The sequence below is a fragment of the Vulpes lagopus genome, chromosome 19 (assembly GCF_018345385.1).
Source record: "Vulpes lagopus strain Blue_001 chromosome 19, ASM1834538v1, whole genome shotgun sequence".
NCBI lineage: Eukaryota > Metazoa > Chordata > Mammalia > Carnivora > Canidae > Vulpes > Vulpes lagopus.
Window position 1 is genome coordinate 18,907,974 of NC_054842.1, and position 19,425 is coordinate 18,927,398.

The 19,425-nt window shown below is 41.5% G+C and overlaps 1 protein-coding gene across 2 annotated transcripts in view; it reads right to left on the bottom strand.

Annotated features, from left to right (window-relative positions):
* The window catches only part of RARB (retinoic acid receptor beta), a 172,918-nt gene that overhangs the window by 68,729 nt on the left and 84,764 nt on the right, over positions 1-19,425 (bottom strand). The gene's annotated exons all lie outside the window — the stretch shown is intronic.

Consider the following 19,425-nt stretch of genomic DNA (forward strand, 5'->3'; position numbering starts at 1 on the left):
ATAAAGAGATTAGGCTGGATAATCCAGGTAGACCAATCTCAAAAGTCTTTAAACATGGAAGATGGGGCCAGAAGCCTTAAGGACCAGACTGAGAGAGACCAGCCTTTGCTGGCTTTAAAGACAGGGAAGGACTACAGGCCAGGAAGGCAGGCAGCCTCTAGGAGCTGGGGAAGACAAGGAAACAGAGCATCCCCTAGAGCCTCCAGAAAGGAACACTGCCCTCTGACTCCTTAGTTTGAGATGAGACTCATTTCAGACCTCTGACTTCCAGAAATATAAGATAATAAATTTGTGTTAAGTTACTAAATTTGTGGTAGTTTGCTATCAGGGCCATAGGAAACCCATACACCATTATAACCTATAGAACTAGCAACTCTGAAGTGAGTATCAGTCATGTATCATTCTTCCCCCACCCATTTCTTCGCACTGCTCCTGCTCCAACAGCATCAATGTGGATGGAGGTCTATGTCTTGACAAAACCGCACAAATCTTGGAACTCCTATTATGTATGAAGCCATGTGCTAAAACTAGGGGTATGACGGGGTAGTAATACGCAGGCAACTTGTAGTTTAGTGAGAGACAGAGCAGTCCACAGATGATTACAGTCCAGCAAGGTCAGTGTCATGCTAGGAAAAGGAGAGACTGCGTGGCACATGGGTCAGCCGAGGGTGGGAGGGTGAAAACAGCAGGACAGGCAAATGGGTAACACATGAAGGAGTGGTGGCCATGATGATCATGTGAGTCTAACCTGCAGAAAATGGCAAACCCTTGAGTGGTTTCCAAAATTCCTTTTGGGTAGGCTACACAATAATATAAATTCCATATGAGATATTTTTTTAAAAAATCACAATATAAGGGCTTCACACTCAGGCAGATCTGCTTGGAGATTTCTCTCCCTCTCTCTGCCCCTCCTCCCACCTGTATGCTTCCACCCTCCCCCCAAATAAATAAATCTTTTAAATAAAATAACAGTATAATAAACATACCATGTGCCTACCATACACTTTCCTTTCAAAGTGTTGTTTCAACTAAGCTTTCATTTACATGCTACAAAATTCACCCTTTTAGGTGGATAGTTCTAGGAATTTTAACAAATACATAGTCTTGTGAACACCACCAAGATCAAGATACAGAATAGTTCCCTTACCTCCCAAAATTCCATTGAGTATTTTAAGACAAAGCACACCTTGTCTTCCTTCGAAGTCTCCTAGGTTCCCCTTCCCATTTCCTCATCCTTCAGAAGCGACTCTATGATAAATCTGGTGTTTATAATTTCTGTGGTTTCCTTTTTAATTTCACCACATTTCCATCCATAAAGAAAAGGCAGTTTTTGTTTTACATTGTTTGAAATTTATATATATGAAAACATCTAGATTTTTCTGTGACTTAATCCTATGGCAATATGCAACCTAAGATTCATTCATGTTCTGTACTCTACAATTTATTGCTGTATAATATTTCTTAGTTTGAATTTACTTATGTATTCTACTGCTGTGGAAAATTGACTTATTTCTAGCATTTTGCTACTTTGAATACTGCTGACTAGGAACATTCTTATATACATTTTTTTTTTTAGGAGAAGAAAAAAAACCCACACATATATATTCAAGAGAGAATATGGGTAGGTCACCAGGTACACATATCTCCCACTTCACCATATAATGCTAAATTATTTTTTCAAAGCTGCTATGTCATTCATCATCTAAACAGCTGTGAATAAGATTCCAGTTACTCATCTCGTTGCCCTGCTGAACAATTTTCAGCAAGAGAGTGCCACCATAGTTGGATTTTTTTTACCTTAGAAAGACCACTATGACCCAAGAGAAAATATGAGAAAATGAACGTGGCCGAAGAATGGGTAGGACAGAATATTCTAACCTGAAAAGAGCAGATCAGATTCATAGAACGGTTCCTAATGAGGTGGCTCTTTACGGTTCTATTTTAAGAAGAAGGGAACCTTTTCAAAGCTGCCGGCCCACTTCTGGAATTGCACCAGTTGGGTGATTCTATGTAGAGTGGCCTATCAGAGATGTGCAAACAGAGAAGTAGAAACCTTTCTCCTCCATAAGGCCGCTCATTTCCAGCTTCACTAGCATAGGGAATAGGATGGGTGAGTCACCTCAGCTGAACCCAGAAGAGGGCTGCTCCTAGACTCCTGACCCACTACCCTTGATCGGTGCCACTAAACGCTCTAACGGGGTTCTCAGGCCATTGTTGCATGGAGTTGTCTGGCCTCAAGAAGGCGCACCCGAAACTCCACTCATTTTCCTGCCTCACCCCTCCCACGGTCTGACTCCATTAGAGCTAATGCTGGAAACTTAGGCCAGCTGTCCTTCAGGGGTTTAATTGACCATTTCAAAACAGTTTGACAAACTTCCTTGAACTCCATGTTGGCCAAGCTCTTTCTCCAGAATCTTGATGCTTGGCTTCAAGTTTCTCTTTCTTCCTTCCTCAACATCTACCAGCCTCTATATTTTCTTTTCTCCTGGTGCCAACTCCCCAGACATTACCAATTAGTCAAACATCAGTGTTTGGCAAGCATTTTCCTCAGGCTTCTGGCTCGGCCTGTGGAGCACCTCATCCACAGGCCTCCTGCCTGGCTTTGTGAGGGGGCCTTGCTGGATGGAGCAAAGGCAGTGCTCATTATGCTCTGAATAGGAGACACTGAGGGGAAGAAACAAACAGTAAGAAATCTGGGGGAGCAGGCTTTTTTTCTGAGGTTTACAGAGTGAACTGTTTATTTTTCCTCTTAAGTTCTGTGGAGGCAAAGATAATTACCTCCAGTTAATTTTTATCCACTGAAGGAGAAATAATCACATTTAGGTTTATCAGAGGAATGCCAACGACATCTAGTTACCCTCAAAAAAAAAAAAAAAAGCCCTCCTTGCCTTGAGACATAAGGGTAATAGTGGTCCTTTGTTCCACTTACCCTGTGCTTGGAAGGATCTGGACTAAATGCTTCACGTATAAGCTAATCCTGTCACACACTCCTGAGGTTTGCTTAGCCCTATTTTATACTTAAGGAAACTCCAATTCATGGAGGGCTTGGAGCTGGAATTGAACCGACAGCTAACTGCCTTGAAAGCCCAACTTTCTTGACCACTACCCTAAGGGAATTGGTTTACTGGAAACATGCAATGATCATTCACGACCTACTTAGTGCTCCTCAGCTGAAGGGACTCCTAGCTAGGTCTCCCTGTGGAAGAAATTGAGTCAGAGTGCCCACCACTGGGTCTACATTAGCAGTGGCTCACAGGGATTCCTGGAGCCTTTGCTTCACTGAGGAATGAAGCTAGAACACTGAATGTTCAGGGCTGCAGTTCAAAATCATCGTCATTAAATTGCCACAGAAAACCAGAATTTGGAGGGCTAGTAAGTTAGAATAGATACTCGAGTTTCTCAACTACACATCTGAGTCACATAGAGAATCATTCCCACCACTGACCCTCTGTGACCTCAAGTGAGTGACCTGCCTTCTTTAAGCTTTAAGTTTTTTAACCTGTGTAAGGGGCTGGACGGTGTCAACCTCATAGGGCAGTCCTAAGGATTAAACAAAGTCATGTTTAAAAAACAGCCAGCATACTACCTGGCCTAATAAAGACTGCAAAAAAGCTGACTCTCTACAGACCCTGCTCCCCGGTAATTACACACACGTGATCACTCATCCAGTTGCATGCTTAACCGTAAATAAGTTTTTCTGGCAGGATTGCTGGTAAATAATGTAATACCTTCACCAGCAGAACTCCATCACTATAATCATGAGTGAGCAGTCATGGGAAAGTAGAGACCCACCTGAATAAGGGGAACACTTCTAGAAACCAGCATAAATATCATTCTGTCCTCTTAAAGGTTGAGATTGGGCTATCAGAATTGTACTGAAGCCAGAGAACTAGTAACTATCCACCCATCTATCCATCCTTCCACCCATCCACTCACCTGGCTATCCAAACACCCATCCATCCATCAACCCACCCATCTATTCATCCATCCAAACCACCATTTATCCAACATTCCCTGTGTGCCTTTTATGTGCTATATCATGTCGGTTCCATCTCCAATTTATTTACCAAAATCCTTCCACCTCTATTTTCAAATTTTATTTTTCATTTTCTTTTATCATCACTGCCACCATCTCAGTCCAAGCCATCATCATCTCTTGCCTGGACTTCCTAACTGGTTGTCCCACTTTCATTCGAGCTCTGTCCCAACTCATTCCCCACACAGTAGCCTGAGCAGTGAATATTTTTAAATTTTTTTTATTATTTTTTTAATAATAAATTTATTTTTTATTGGTGTTCAATTTACCAACATACAGAAAAACACCCAGTGCTCATCCCGTCAAGTGCCCCCCTCAGTGCCCGTCACCCAGTCACCCCCAACCCCTGCCCTCCTCCCCTTCCATCACCCCTAGTTCGTTTCCCAGAGTTAGGAGTCTTTATGTTCTGTCTCCCTTTCTGATAATTCCCACACATTTCTTCTCCCTTCTCTTATATTCCCTTTCACTATTATTCATATTCCCCAAATGAATGAGAACATACACTGTTTGTCCTTCTCCAATTGACTTACTTCACTCAGCATAATACCTTCCAGTTCCATCCACGTTGAAGCAAATGGTGGGTATTTGTCGTTTCTAATGGCTGAGTAATACATAACCACATATGGTTATGTATGGTATACATAGACCACATCTTCTTTACCCATTCATCTTTCGATGGACACCGAGGCTCCTTCCACAGTTTGGCTATTGTGGACATTGCTGCTAGAAACATCGGGGTGCAGGTGTCCCGGCGTTTCGTTGCATCTGTATCTTTGGGGTAAATCCCCAACAGTGCAGCTGCTGGGTCGTAGGGCAGGTCTATTTTTAACTCTTTGAGGAACCTCCACACAGTTTTCCAGAGTGGCTGCACCAGTTCACATTCCCACCAACAGTGCAAGAGGGTTCCCTTTTCTCCACATCCTCTCCAACATTTGTGGTTTCCTGCCTTGTTAATGTTCCCCCATTCTCACTGGTGTGAGGTGGTATCTCATTGTGGTTTTGATTTGTATTTCCCTGATGGCAAGTGACGCAGAGCATTTTCTCATGTGCATGTTGGCCATGTCTATGTCTTCCTCTGTGAGTTCTCTTCATGTCTTTTGCCCATTTCATGATTGGATTGTTTGTTTCTTTGGTGTTGAGTTTAAGAAGTTCTTTAGAGATCTTGGAAATTAGCCCTTTATCTGATACGTCATTTGCAAATATCTTCTCCCATTTTGTAGGTTGTTTTTTAGTTTTGTTGACTGTATCCTTTGTTGTGCAAAAGCTTCTTATCTTGATGAAGTCCCAATAGTTCATTTTTGCTTTTGTTTCTTTTGCCTTTGTGGATGTATCTTGCAAGAAGTTACTGTGGCCAAGTTCAAAAAGGGTGTTGCCTGTGTTCTCCTCTAGGATTTTGATGGAATCTTGTCTCACATTTAGATCTTTCATCCATTTTGAGTTTACCTTTGTGTATGGTGCAAGAGAGTGGTCTAGTTTCATTCTTCTGCATGTGGATGTCCAATTTTCCCAGCACCATTTATTGAAGAGACTGTCTTTCTTCCAGTGGATAGTCTCTCCTCCTTTATCGAATATTAGTTGACCATAAAGTTCAGGGTCCACTTCTGGGTTCTCTATTCTGTTCCATCGATCTATGTGTCTGTTTTTGTGCCAGTACCACACTGTCTTGATGACCACAGCTTTGTAGTACAACCTGAAATCTGGCATTGTGATGCCCCCAGATATGGTTTTCTTTTTTAAAATTCCCCTGGCAATTTGGGGTCTTTTCTGATTCCACACAAATCTTAAGATAATTTGTTCTAACTCTCTGAAGAAAGTCCATGGTATTTTGATAGGGATTGCATGAAACGTGTAAATTGCCCTGGGTAACATTGACATTTTCACAATATTAATTCTGCCAATCCATGAGCATGGAATATTTTTCCATCTCTTTGTGTCTTCCTCAATTTCTTTCAGAAGTGTTCTATAGTTTTTAGGGTATAGATCCTTTACCTCTTTGGTTAGGTTTATTCCTAGGTATCTTATGCTTTTGGGTGCAATTGTAAATGGGATTGACTCCTTCATTTCTCTTTCTTCAGTCTCATTGTTAGTGTATAGAAATGCCATTGATTTCTGGGCATTGATTTTATATCCTGAGCAGTGAATATTTTAAAGCCACAGAAGTGATGTCCCTCAATGTTCAGCACTTATCTGTGGCACCACATCACAATAAGGATAAAATCAAATTCCTTTAGGTGGGCTACAAAAGTCTGCTAATCTGGCCCTTGGCTTCCTCTCCAAGGGCATGCGAGACTGTATCTCCCCACACTCATTAGCCCGGCCCCAGGGATCTTCTTTCATGTGGGTTCCCAGAGCGTCAGATTTATTCCAGCCTCAGACCTTCTCACATGTGGTTCCCACTGCCTATAATAGCCTCTCCCTTCTAAATACATGGTCAGCTCCTTTTCACACTTCCCTCACTGAGGTCTTCTTTCATCAACCAACTTGAAGTCCCTTTTCCCACTTATTTTCTATCATAGTTTGATTTTTTTTAAGATTTTATTTATTATTTATTCATAGAGACACAGCTAGAGAGAGAGAGGCAGAGACACAGGCAGAGGGAGAAGCAGGCTCCATGCAGGGAGCCTGATGTGGGACTCGATCCCGGGTCTCCAGGATCACACCCTGGGCTGCAGGCGGCGCTAAACCGCCGCGCCACCGGGGCTGCCCTCATAGTTTGATTTTTAACTACACAGTTGACCCTTGAACAACATGGGTTTGAACTGTGTGGGTCTACTTACACAAAGATTTTTTTTCCGTAAACACAGTACAGCATTTTCTTGCCATTTTCTTTTCTCTAGCTTACTCTACTGTGAGAATACAGTATAGGATACATATAACATATAAAATAAGTTAATTTGTGGCTTATGTCACCAGTAAGGCTATTACTAGTTAAGTTTTTGGGGAGTCAAAAGTTATACATGGATTTTTGAGTGGGTGTGGGGCCGGTGCCCCTCATCCTGCATCGTTCAAGGGTCAACTGCATATGTATTTCTTTGCTTCCTAGTTTTACATCTACCTGACCTAGAGTGAAAGGTCCAAGGGGACGCACTATAACTGTCTCTCTCATTTACCACCCAACCTTCAGCATACAGCGCAGAGCTTTGCACCTGCTATTCCTCTGCTGGGAACACTCCCTGATATCTACCCCAGCCCTCTCCCCCATTTCCTGACTGAATCTTACCCTGCCAGACAAGACCTTCCCTCTCTATGCTTTATTAAATAGCCACCATCAGCTCCAAATACTCTGCTTTATGTTTTTCTTCATATTTTAAGTGCTCAGGAGCCATATGTATCGGCTTCCACATTGCACAGCCCAGTTCTAAGCAGTGATGACCATCTGATGTAATATGTAAAATTGCTTACTAATAGCATCTGTCTACTTTCTCCCCACCTCCAAGCAAAAGCTCCATGACATCAGGGACTTTCTTCAAAGTTGATTCTCAATACGTAGAACATCTGACCTATATAACAGGAACCCAATAAACATTTTATGTTGAAAGACCAAATGGTAAATACTCAAGAAATATATGAATAAATGAGTGAACTCATGTTGTCATGAGCCAGAAACCATATTTGCTAGAGGCACAGGGGGAGGTTTATGAAGACAATGAAGTTAAAATCTCTGACCTCAAGGACCTTACTATTGAGGACAGGACAGGGGCAACTTGGTGACACATAAATATTTACCCATCAGCATCCTATCTATAGCCCTTCTCTGCTCCTTTCAACACCAGCTCTCTCTGCCCCTTCTGTCCTCTGCCTCTCCCCTCCAAATGACACCTGGCTTTAATTTCATCTTGTTTTTGCCTTCAAGTAAATATTGGGTGTTTTTACTCCAAGATAGGAGAAAACAGCTTCCTGGGAATTCTATTTTCATGAAAGATCTGTGAGAGTGCTTGTTCTGGGCCCTCCATTTAGCACCACAAGCCTGGGGATTTTTGGAGAGCTTTGTCAGAACATTTTATGAGGTTGTGAAATAAAATGAAAGTTGAAAAACTTCCACACAAAGCCTAATTTCAGATTGTATTCCCAGAGCCATAAAAACAAACCATTCAAAATGGAGGCAAGCAGAAGGGACAGTGGGGTAGGGGGGCAGAGGGAGGAGAGAGAAAGAACTTCTTTTGAAGGTGTTTGTTAGACTGAGGTTTTAATGCTTGCCTTTATGAGATGAAAAAGATTTGCACCAAATTACTCAGGAGCCTCATCTTTATTCCAACCAAGATGGAGAAGATGGCAGTAACAATGGGGCTGCCGGCACTTTTCAAATCTAACCCTAATTCCTACTGGGAAAAGGTTCCAGTTAAATTATCCTTTGATCTTCCTCCTCTGACCAACACCTTGACTAAAGAGAGCTGAAAAAAAAAACCACTAATGCACCTCACCTTTTGTTCAATCTGAATTTTCAAGGAGCTCAACGTTTATGCCGGGTGCCGTGGTAACAAAAGTAGGTCACCGTGATTGGGTTGCGTGTCTTTCCGACTCCATTAGGACTGTCAGGTGACTCTCCAAGCTCAAGCTCCTCAGAAAACAAGGGTCTGCCTCAGCCACATGCTGTTGCTGAGGGAAAGGCAGCGAGCCATTTAGCTCCGACTTCAAAATGCTTCTCGGAAAGCTCAGAATTCCCTTTACTTTTTAAACAAATTCCCTCCCAGCTGCAGTGAGCAACCTATTCCATATTGAGGGCACCATAGTGAAAGCCCACAGAAAATTAAAAGTGCACCAGCCTGAGGCCTTGCCCATAGGATGCGATGCTACAACTTTGTCAGAGGCACTTTTCAAATCATACTTTATATGGGAATGGGAATGAGAGGCTTTTTTTTTCTTACTTCTATTGCTAAAAATGGCCCATTAAAAAAAAAATATGTGATGTTACTAATACGTCCTGTGAAAGAAAAAGAGTGTAAAAAAATCACTGCAGAAGTTTTATGGTTATTCTTCCCCCTTTCCCATTCTGCAGGTGTGAGCGAGGGCTGGTTTTCTTTCTCATCATTTTCCAGAAGCACTTGTTAAGAGGTTTTTGAGGAAACTGTATAAAGTACACGGGGTAGATGTGATCCCTGACTTCTAGAGGCTCCCAATTTGCAGCTGATTCAGCTCAGCTGATGAGATGCTCCCCTAGGAGCAGGATGCTAAGCGATTAAGGGCACTCCCCTCAGAATCAGGGCACCCATGTTCTATTTCTGGCACCACCACTATCAGCTGTTGACACTGGTCAAGTCATTTAAGTTGTATACATCTTATATTCCTGAGTCTTACAGGATTTTTCAGTATCTCCCTTGCTTGTTTCACATGATACCAGCCAAGATCCCACTACCTGAAGGTATTGATTGCTCATGTTGAGGACCATTTGCTCTGCAAAACCTTACCCCACACCTTCTTTAAACAGTGATCACCTCAACTGTGTATGTGAAAACAAAGTCTTCCTATTGATAAGGATTTGATTTATCCTGTAAGAGGAAATCAAGAGATCAGAAATCAAGTAGAAACAAAGGCAGAAAACCATTCCCTTGGGAAGACATCCCTCAACTTCTCATATGTGAAGAGAAAATGCTTCTGATTGTCAGCAGAACTTACTGGAAAACAGTGATATTTTCAATACATTCAGGCACATGTTTATCGTGATACCACTACATGTTAGGCCCTGGGCTTCTGAGCAAAGCTGTCACCAATTGAAACGTGTAACCAAGAGAACTTCCTAGATAGCACCACAAAAATGATGACCATTCAAACTGGATTCTGATCATGCATCCATTTGTTCCTTATCCAGTGCCTATTGAGGCCGTGTCTGGATGGACTCTTGGAGACCAACCAGCCTGGGTCTCCTGCTCTATGGACAGAACCTGAGCCAAGAATGTAGGGCCATAACCCAAACACACCCCAGGTCTACTACCGGCATAGGCATGGAGGGCAGGACAGAGGCTCCTCAGGAATGGGGGCTGCTGGGGGAGCTCTCTGAGGATCTGTAGACCTCTCACTTCCCCAGAGCCGGGGTTGTGCCATGGTTGATTCTGGGCCAGACCTCCCCTGTGTTCTCCGTCTTTACTTCTCCCCCAGAGTGCCCCCAAACCTTTTTTCCCTCTTCAAAATGTGCTCACAGAATAAGAGCCAACACTTGTTTGCTCTAAAATATTAAAAAGTGATAAACCTGCCACCTTTCCCCGGGAACTTTATTTTCATGGAATTATAAAGAAAACCTTCCTACTAAGTGAAGAATCCTTCAAAGTCAAGGTGGGAAGTCAGTGATGAGTGGGCTTTGCCTGGGACTTGGGGTGGAAGGAATGGGTGAACACTGCCACCTATTCATAGATATGCCCGGCTCCTCATGTCTCCTTAGGGGTTATTTACACAAATCCTCTTAGTTTCTACCTTCCCAACTATTGACTAGAAATAATAGGATGGAGCAAATACACATCTCATGGATTTTTAAATTTACATATCAATGCTGAAGCCCTAAAAATCATAGAGTGCATAAGTACAACTTTACCTCTCTTATGCCAAGCCTATAACTCCACCTTTCAACTACTACTGTTTAAAGTATTTTGTATCATATATCTTCTTGGGCAAAATAATGAACCGCTTTGTGTCTCAGGTATTTCATCTCAAAGACAGTCTTACTCTTTCATAGCTTGTCATGGCAGGAGTGTTCAGAGATCCCCACATAAAGAGGTGACATATGAAGAAAAAGCAGCAAGAAAAGTCAATTTTGGCACATCATATGTTCCCAAAACCACTTGAAAATTTTCTATTTTATTAGGAGCAGAGCACAATAGGAATTAGCTTTCACTGTAATTGTGTCCTGGAAGTAAAAATGGTTTTCAATGAAAAATGGTTTTCAAATTTCAAATTTCTTACCAATTTTAATTAAATGTTACAGTCTTTTGTTTCAGATGGGGCAATGTCTGGAAAGGATAGTACCAATCATTGCCTCAATGCCCCTGAGTTACATATGTGTAAGGCCCAGAGAGGTAACTTGCACATGGTTACCCAGCTCGCTGGGGGCATGGCTACTCCCTAGGTCTCACCTTTGGGACTCAAAGTATGCTTTTTTGTTTTTCAAAGATTTTACTTCTTTATTTGAGAGAGAGCACGTGTGAGAGAGAGAGAGCACAAGCAGGGGGAGCAACAGGCAGAGGGAGATGGAGAAGCAGACTCCCTGCCAAGCAGGGAGCCTGATGCAGGGCTAGATCCCAGGACCCTGAGATCATGACCTGAGCCAAAGGCAGACGCTTGAATGACTGAGCCACCCAGGCACCCAGCATACTGCTTTTAAACAGACCATGATTAAAATAGGCTATGGAGGGTACGTTCATGCCTACTGCACAGATCTCTTGTCCATTTATTAATGAGTTACAGTCCAGCGGAACCAAAGCCCCAGTGGATCTCTCTCTCTCTCTTTTTTTATATACATCCTAGAAACTGTCAGGCGCACCAGGAATAATTTAGGAGCTGTCAGCTTCCTGCAGCAGCAAAGTGCACATGTTGATTCACCCTTGAAGCAGAAACCTCTGTGATGAGTTCGGATGTGAGGCGATGTTTGGCGCACCCCCGGTTTCATATAATTAGATTCTAGGAGGAAACTCGAGGAAAGATGAATGTATCTTTTAGACGAGCAAAGTTGGAAGGCTAAGTAGGTCGGAGAAGTTCTACCGGAACACGGATCTGCAGAGAGTACCTTCCCCCACTGGAGCTGGGCTCTGCGCTGCGCACATGGGAAGGCATGGGTGATGGGATTTCAGGACCCAAGTACTGCCCTATCCTCTATCATTGTGGGCCAATAAAATGAACCACAATCACATCTCCTGTTTCTCAAGCATTTTGTTTCATCAAAGTACTTTCACAGCTTCTTCTTACTCTTGGTATTTTATTCTCAAACTCCTTAGATATCTAGCAGAAAGGGTAGGAATGTGTATCTTCATATTATAAGTTATAAAACAGAGGTAGTGGCTGTTCTTCTGCCTTGGAGTTCGTCTTTACAATGGGCCAGGACACCATGCTAGCTTATTTCATGTGTTTAAGTTCCTCCTTGGTGGAAGTTTATAAAAGGTGCTGGTATATAGTAATATGTTTGTGACGAGTGCATGTAAGGATTCAAGCATTTCATTATACATAATGTATGAGGTTCAATATAACATGTGACCATTTAGACAAAGAGAAGTCATGGGATGCTGCTCCAACTCTGGTGCTACCGCTCACAACATTACTCTCTCTCCACAATTTCTGGACAAGAAAATCAAGCTCACTTATTCAGTCACTATTAGTTTACCTTAAAAAGAGTTACCAGTTGGATGCTTAAGTTCTCATGTGTGTGTGTGTGTGTGTGTTTCAAGGAGAGAGATGGCTTCAGAGTTAGCTGCATTTCCATCCAGAACAAAATCCTTTTAATTTTCCTCCCTTTAACATGAAAGGATTTGGGGGTGATGCTGGAAAAGGATTTGTTTATGAATTTCCAGTGCAAAGTTGAAATTAGACATGGTCCCTACTAAAGTACTGAGATACGATTGTAAGGTGCATAACCACTAGTAGCTTACATGAATTGGACAGAAACACAGGTGCAGTTACAAATTGCGCATGTCTGGCATAGAACTAAACTCTTTTAAACCAGTGCTTGAATTAAAATAGAAAATTTAAAGAGAGTGAATGGATTATGGCAGGGGTTGGCAAACTCCTCCTGAAAGGACCAAACAGTAAATATTTTAGACTTTGCAGTCTGTATGGTCTCTATCCCAACTACTCAATTCTGCTATTAGAGCAGGGAAGCAGCTGTAGATAATATAGAAATGAATGTACGTGGCTGTATTCCAATAAAATTTTATTGATCAAAGCAGGAGGCAGGCCAGATTTGGCTTAAAGGTTTAGGTTTGCTGACCCCTGATTTATGGTCTATTATATTTATATTTCTAAGATTTTATTTATTTATTTATTCACGAGGGACACAGAGAAAGAGACACAAGCAGAGGGAGAAGCAGGCTCCATGCAGAGAGCCTGGTGTGGGACTTGATCCCAGGACTCCAGGATCACGCCCTGGGCCAAAGGCAGATGCTCAATCGCTGAGCCACCCAGGTGTCCCTGGTCTATTATATTTTTAAAAAAGATTTTATTTATTTGAGAGAGTGAGCAAGAGAGAGTGTCTGCACAAGTGGAGGGGAGAGGCAGAGGGAGAGGGAGAAGCAGACTCCCCACTGAGCAGGGAGTCCAATGTGGGGCTTGATCCCAGGACCCTGGGATCATGACCTGAGCCAAAGGCAGAGGCTTAACTGACTGAGCCACCCAGGTGCCCCTGATTTATGATCTATTAAATTGAGATAAAAATGGATGTTATCCTCAGAAATCAAGATGTCTAAATGTATGGAAATGAATGTCTTTTGCTGGGGAAACAAACAGACAAATGCAAAAACAGTGTTGGCATCTATTTCCTCAACCATTTCTGCCTAAAGCACTGTCAATACCCAGTGTTCCTAAGCCTAAAATGTTAGACAACTAGGAAAACAGAAGTTCTACCCCAATCTAAGAGCTATCCTCTTTTTCTTAAAAAAACAAAAACAAAAACAAACAAACAAAAAAAACAGCTTTTCTTCTTTATCATGCAACTAACAAATGTGCACAGGGGTTAAATAATAAAATGAAAATACAGATAAGTTCAAAAAAATAACAGCTTTTAACATCGTGAGATATATCTGCCAAGTTTTGTTTTTACAACTATGAGATCAAACTATGTATAGTTGTGTTTTATATTTTCTCATTTAACAAGAGGTCGAGTTTTTACTAAATTAAAAAGAAATGCAGTGTTACCGGTTGTCAGGAAGATTCAAATGAAAATCACAATGAGATACTTTTAGTTTCACAAAACTAAAAGACAACCTACATAATGGGAAAAGATATTTGCAAATGACGTATCAGATAAAGGGCTAGTACCCAGGCCCATAAAGAACTTATTAAACTCAACAACAAAGAAACAATCCAATCATGAAATGGGCAAAAGACATGAACAGAAATTTCACCAAAGAAGACATGGACATGGCCAACGAGCACATGAGAAAATGCTCTGCATCACTTGCCATCAGGGAAATACAAATCAAAACCACAATGAGATACCACCTCACACTAGTGAGAATGGGGAAAACTAACAAGACAGGAAACAACAAATGTTGGAGAGGATGCGGAGAAAGGGGAACCCTCTTGCACTGTTGGTGCGAATGCGAAATGGTGCAGCCACTCTGGAAAACTGTGTGGAGATTTCTCAAAGAGTTAAAAATAGACCTGCCATGCGACCCAGCATTGCACTGTTGGGGATTTACCCAACAAAGATACAGATGCAGTGAAATGGCAGGACACCTATACCCCAGTGTTTCTAGCAGCAATGTCCACAATAGCCAAACTGTGGAAGGAGCCTCGGTGTCCATCGAAAGATGAATGGATAAAGAAGATGTGGTCTATGTATACAATGGAATATTACTCAGCCATCAGAAATGACAAATACCCACCATTTGCTTCAACGTGGATGAAACTGGAGGGTATTCTGATGAGTGAAGTACATCAATTGGAGAAAGATAAACATTATATGGTCTCATTCATTTGGGGAATATAAAAAAATAGTGAAAGGGATTAAGGGGGAAAGGAGAGAAAATGAGTGGGAAATATCAGAAAAGGAGACAGAACATGAGAGACTCCTAACTCTGGGAAACAAACAAGGGGTAGTGGAAAGGGAGGTGGGGGGGTTGCGGTGACTGGGTGACGGGCACTGAGGGGGGCACTTGACGGGATGAGCACTGGGTGATAATATATGTTGGCAAATTGAACTCTAATGAAAAAATATACAAAAAAAGAGATACTGTTTCATATCCAGTAGGATGTCAAAATTAAAAAGACTGAAATATCAAGGTTTGGCAAGGATGTGGGACAACTGGAATTCGCATACAGTGCTGATGGAGTGTAAACGGTACATAGAACCTTTGGAAAACTGGGCATCTTTTATAAAATTAAATGCCCATTACTGCCTCTATGACCCAGTAATTCTACTGAGTATGTACCTAAGAGGGTAAGCATCTATGTCCCCCACAAAGCATGTACAAGGATCTTCATGAGAGTTTTCATTATAGTAGCTCTAAGCTGGAAATGACCTGAACATCCATCGAGGTGAGAACCGTGTATCTATAGAATGAAATACTACTCAGCAAAAAAGGAACAACCAACCCATACTTGTACCACTATCAAAAAATCCTACAAACACAATGACGAAGGAAAGACATGGAACACAGAGGAGTGCAGACTACATGATTCAATGCAGATGAAGTTCTACAGGCAAAACTAATGTCTGGAGGTGGACATCAGAACAGTGTACCTTACAGCATAACCACCACCAAAATCAAGATAGCAAACATTTCAAACCCAGAAAGTTCTTAGTCTCTTTCTAGTATTTTGACTTGAAAGGTAGTTAGAAGGATGTATACATTTATCAAACTTACGAAGCAGTATACTTAAGGTCTGTACCATTAACATATGTAGAGCATACCTCAATAAAGAGAAAAATGTTCTAGAATACTATTGATTTTTGCTGTAAAAGGGAAGATCAAAAGAAACTGAGGAAATACCTGGAAAGGCATTATGTGAAGGAGACAGCTTTTATTCATTTATTTATTTATTTTAAAGATTTTATTTATTTATTCATGAGAGACACACAGAGAGAGGCAGAGACATAGGCAGAGGGAGAAGCAGGCTCCCTCTGGGGAGCCTGATGCAGGACTCGTTTCAGGGACTCCAGAATCATGCCCTAAGCCGAAGGCAGATGCTCCACCCCTGAGCTACCCAAGCATCCCAGGAAAGAGCTTTTAAATGATAAAATTTGAAATGGAATGAGGAGGAGAGCCAACCGGTGTTTTGAGGGGACGATCTTTATGGACTCTTCAGTTTCATATCTGTAAGTATATCTTTGGGAGTCTAAGGTGATAAAGATTGTCTTCCTTTTCTATGCTCTTTTTATTCCAATTTGGAAAACAGATGAGATTTAACTACATGGAAGTTCCGTCCTAAGGAAGAACAATGAAAAATGTCAAGGACATCCTAAATGACATCTCCCAGTACTCTCTTCACAAGGACTCACGAGAGACATTCATCTCCAACATCGGTGTCTGGAAAATCTGTGATTCTTCTGCACAACAAGGCAGATGAAAACAGCCAGAATCCTGCCACTGACTTCATCCGTTTTGCCCTACCAAGAACACAAGAACACCAGACCCAAATGGGATCCTTATATAATATATATATACACCTTAGTGACCATATCTGACTTCGAAGTTCATTTTCCTCTTTTCCTCTTAAGCCAATAAGTCAACTGGTTTTTTAGTTCTATGGTGTTTTTTTTTTTTAAATTAAGATATAATTCACATGCTACAGACCTCGTACTCTTTTTTTTTTTCTTAAAGATTTACTTATTTATTCATGAGAGACAGAGAGAGAGAGAGAGAGAGAGAGAGAGAGAGAGAAAGGCAGAGACACAGGCAGAGGGAGAAGCAGGCTCCATGCAGGGAGCCCGACGCGGGACTCGATCCTGGGACTCCAGGATCACGCCCTGGGCCAAAGGCAGGCGCTGAACCGCTGAACCACCCAGGCTGCCCCAGAGCTCATACTTTTAAAACTGTGTGAAATTCAGTGGTTTTTAATTTATTTCTGAAGTAATAATACCATCTCCCTCAAAAGAAACCCATTAGCTAGTCACTCCCCATTTCCAATGTCTCCAGCCTCTGGCAACTACGAATATATTTTCTGTCTCTATAAATCTGCCCATTCCGGATGTTTTACATAGGTGAATACATAGTCTGCAGCCTGTGTGTCTGGCTTCTTTCACCTAGCATCATGTCTTCAAAGGTCTTCCATGTTATTCTACCTGTCAATACTTCATGCCTTTTTATGGCTGAGTATTCCATTGCATGGATGCACTACACCGTGTTTGTCTTGTCCTTAATTGGCATTTCGATTATTTCTACTTTTTGGTTATTATGAATAATGCGCTGCCATGAATAGCCTCTCAAGTTTTTGTGCGGGTGTGTGTTTTTATTTCTCACAGGTAAACACCCTAGGAGAACTGATGGCTTATACAGTAAGCTCTATGTTTAATTGAGGAACTGTCAAATTATTTTCCAAAGTGGCTTTACCATTTTACCACCATTTTACACCAGCAGTGTGCAAGAGTCCAAATTTCTGCTTATCTTTGCCAACATCTGTTAATGTCTCTTTGATATGGGTGCGAGGTGACATCTCATTGTGGTTCTGATTTGTATTTCCCCAATAACTAAAGATGCTGAGGATCCTTTAATGTGCTTATTGACCGTCTATCATTTTTGCTATAATGTCTCTTCAAATCTGCTGCCTGGCCATCTACTTTTTTTTAAAGATTTTATTTATTTATTCATGAGAGATACACAGAGAGAGAGAGAGAGAGGCAGAGACACAGGCAGAGGGAGAAGCAGGCTCCATGCAGGGAGCCTGATGTGGGACTCGATCCCGGGTCTCCAGAATCACACCCTTTGCTGAAGGGGTGCTAAACCACTGAGCCACCCACGGATCCCCTGCATGCCCATCTTTTAAATGGGTTGTCTTATTGCTGAGTTGTAATCTGTTTAAAAAGTCTTTTTTTTCAAAAACATTTTTTATATATTGATTTGAGAGAGAGAGAGAGAGAGAGAGAGAGAGAGAGCAAGAAAGCATGCACAAGTGGGGGGAGGGATAGAGAGAAAGGGAGAGAATCTTTTTAAGCAGACACACTGCTGAGGGCAGAGCCGGATGTGGGGCTTGATCCACAACCCATTAGACTACGACCTGAGCTAAACCAAGAGTCAGACACCTAACCAAATGAGTCACCCAGAGGCCGAGAACAATATTTTTTAAAATTCTTTTGAATTCTTCAAAGATGGCACTGAGAGATAAATATATCTCTCTAAAAAGGGCTGGAGTTTATTTATATTTATCAATTTACAGAAATGCTGCTTCTGTTAGTTTTGATATGTTTAAAGTCATAGTCTATATCCTAAATTAACTCTAATATACCATCCCACAAAACCTGTTTTTGTGTCTAAATTTCTGATGCTGAATTAATTGTTCAACTGCCAATGGGCATTAGGAAAGGACTGCAATTTTCAGTGCCTTCTTCTCTGCTGTCAGTATATACTAAATACTTTTTTAAAATACTGAAAAGGACAAGGAAACTAAGATAGATGTTCTGCAAATCCAGAACCCTTTCTTTGAATGTGAACAGCCTCACAGAGAAATGACTCTGATGGCTGAAAAAAAAAAAAGAAAAAAGGAAAAAATTAACGAAAAGAAAATTCTGTCAGTCAAACCTTCTTGTTAACTTTTCTAAACCAGTCTCAATTTGGTCACTTACTTAAATAAAGTCCCATTTGCCTGTAATGAATGAATCAAAATGAGAAGATCTCTCATTTTGATTTTTTTTGCATTCTGGGAAAACAGGGAGGGTTGGCTAATTATTAAACTAGAATCTTGGGGATCCCTGGGTGGTTCAGTGGTTTAGCACCGCCTTCAGCCCAGGGCGTGATCCTGGAGTCTGGGATGGAGTCCCTCATCAGGCTCCCTGCATGGAGCCTGCTTCTCCCTCTGCCTGTGTCTCTGCCTCTCTCTGTCTCTGTGTCTTTCGTGAATAAATAAATAAAATCTTAAAAAAAAATAAACTAGAATCTGCACAGGCTCATAAATCAATTTTGGTCATACTATATATTTGAGAGGAATTACTGACACTACTGCTAATTTAACATTTAAAAATAACAACTCTCATTTTTTTTTAAAAGCCGTTTTATTATTTGATGGCTGAAACAGTTTTCCAAAACACAACAAGCTGTAAATGGATCCATGGGCTATTAATTTGCAGTGCATGGCACCAAAGGGAGAAGCTCTTTAGGTGCGTTGATGGGATTACAGGTATTACATAACCATCCTCAGAGAGCTCAGAGTAAATCAGGGATAACATCCCCTCTCTGGTGCTCCTTATGCATTCAAAGCTGCAAGTGAGAAAGGTCCCAAATGAGAAGAAAAGGCAAAGGCAGAAAGGTCAATACATTTTCAGGAGATAATTTAATGTGTTGAAAGGGAGGGAGGTTCTCTTATCGAAAGGATGTTACACTTCTCGTCTGTGATAACACAGTTTCTTTATGCACAGGATGGCATGGTGCTCTCCAACACTCCACATTTCCATCTTTCTTTTTTCGTTTTGACTGAGTTTAAGACATTAGACACAGTTAAGTACACACCAGTTAAGGATTAGAATGCCCAATACGCCACAAGGCTTCTAGGTGTCCCTTTCAAAGTCCCAAGAGTGACCACCACACTCACTTCTATCATAC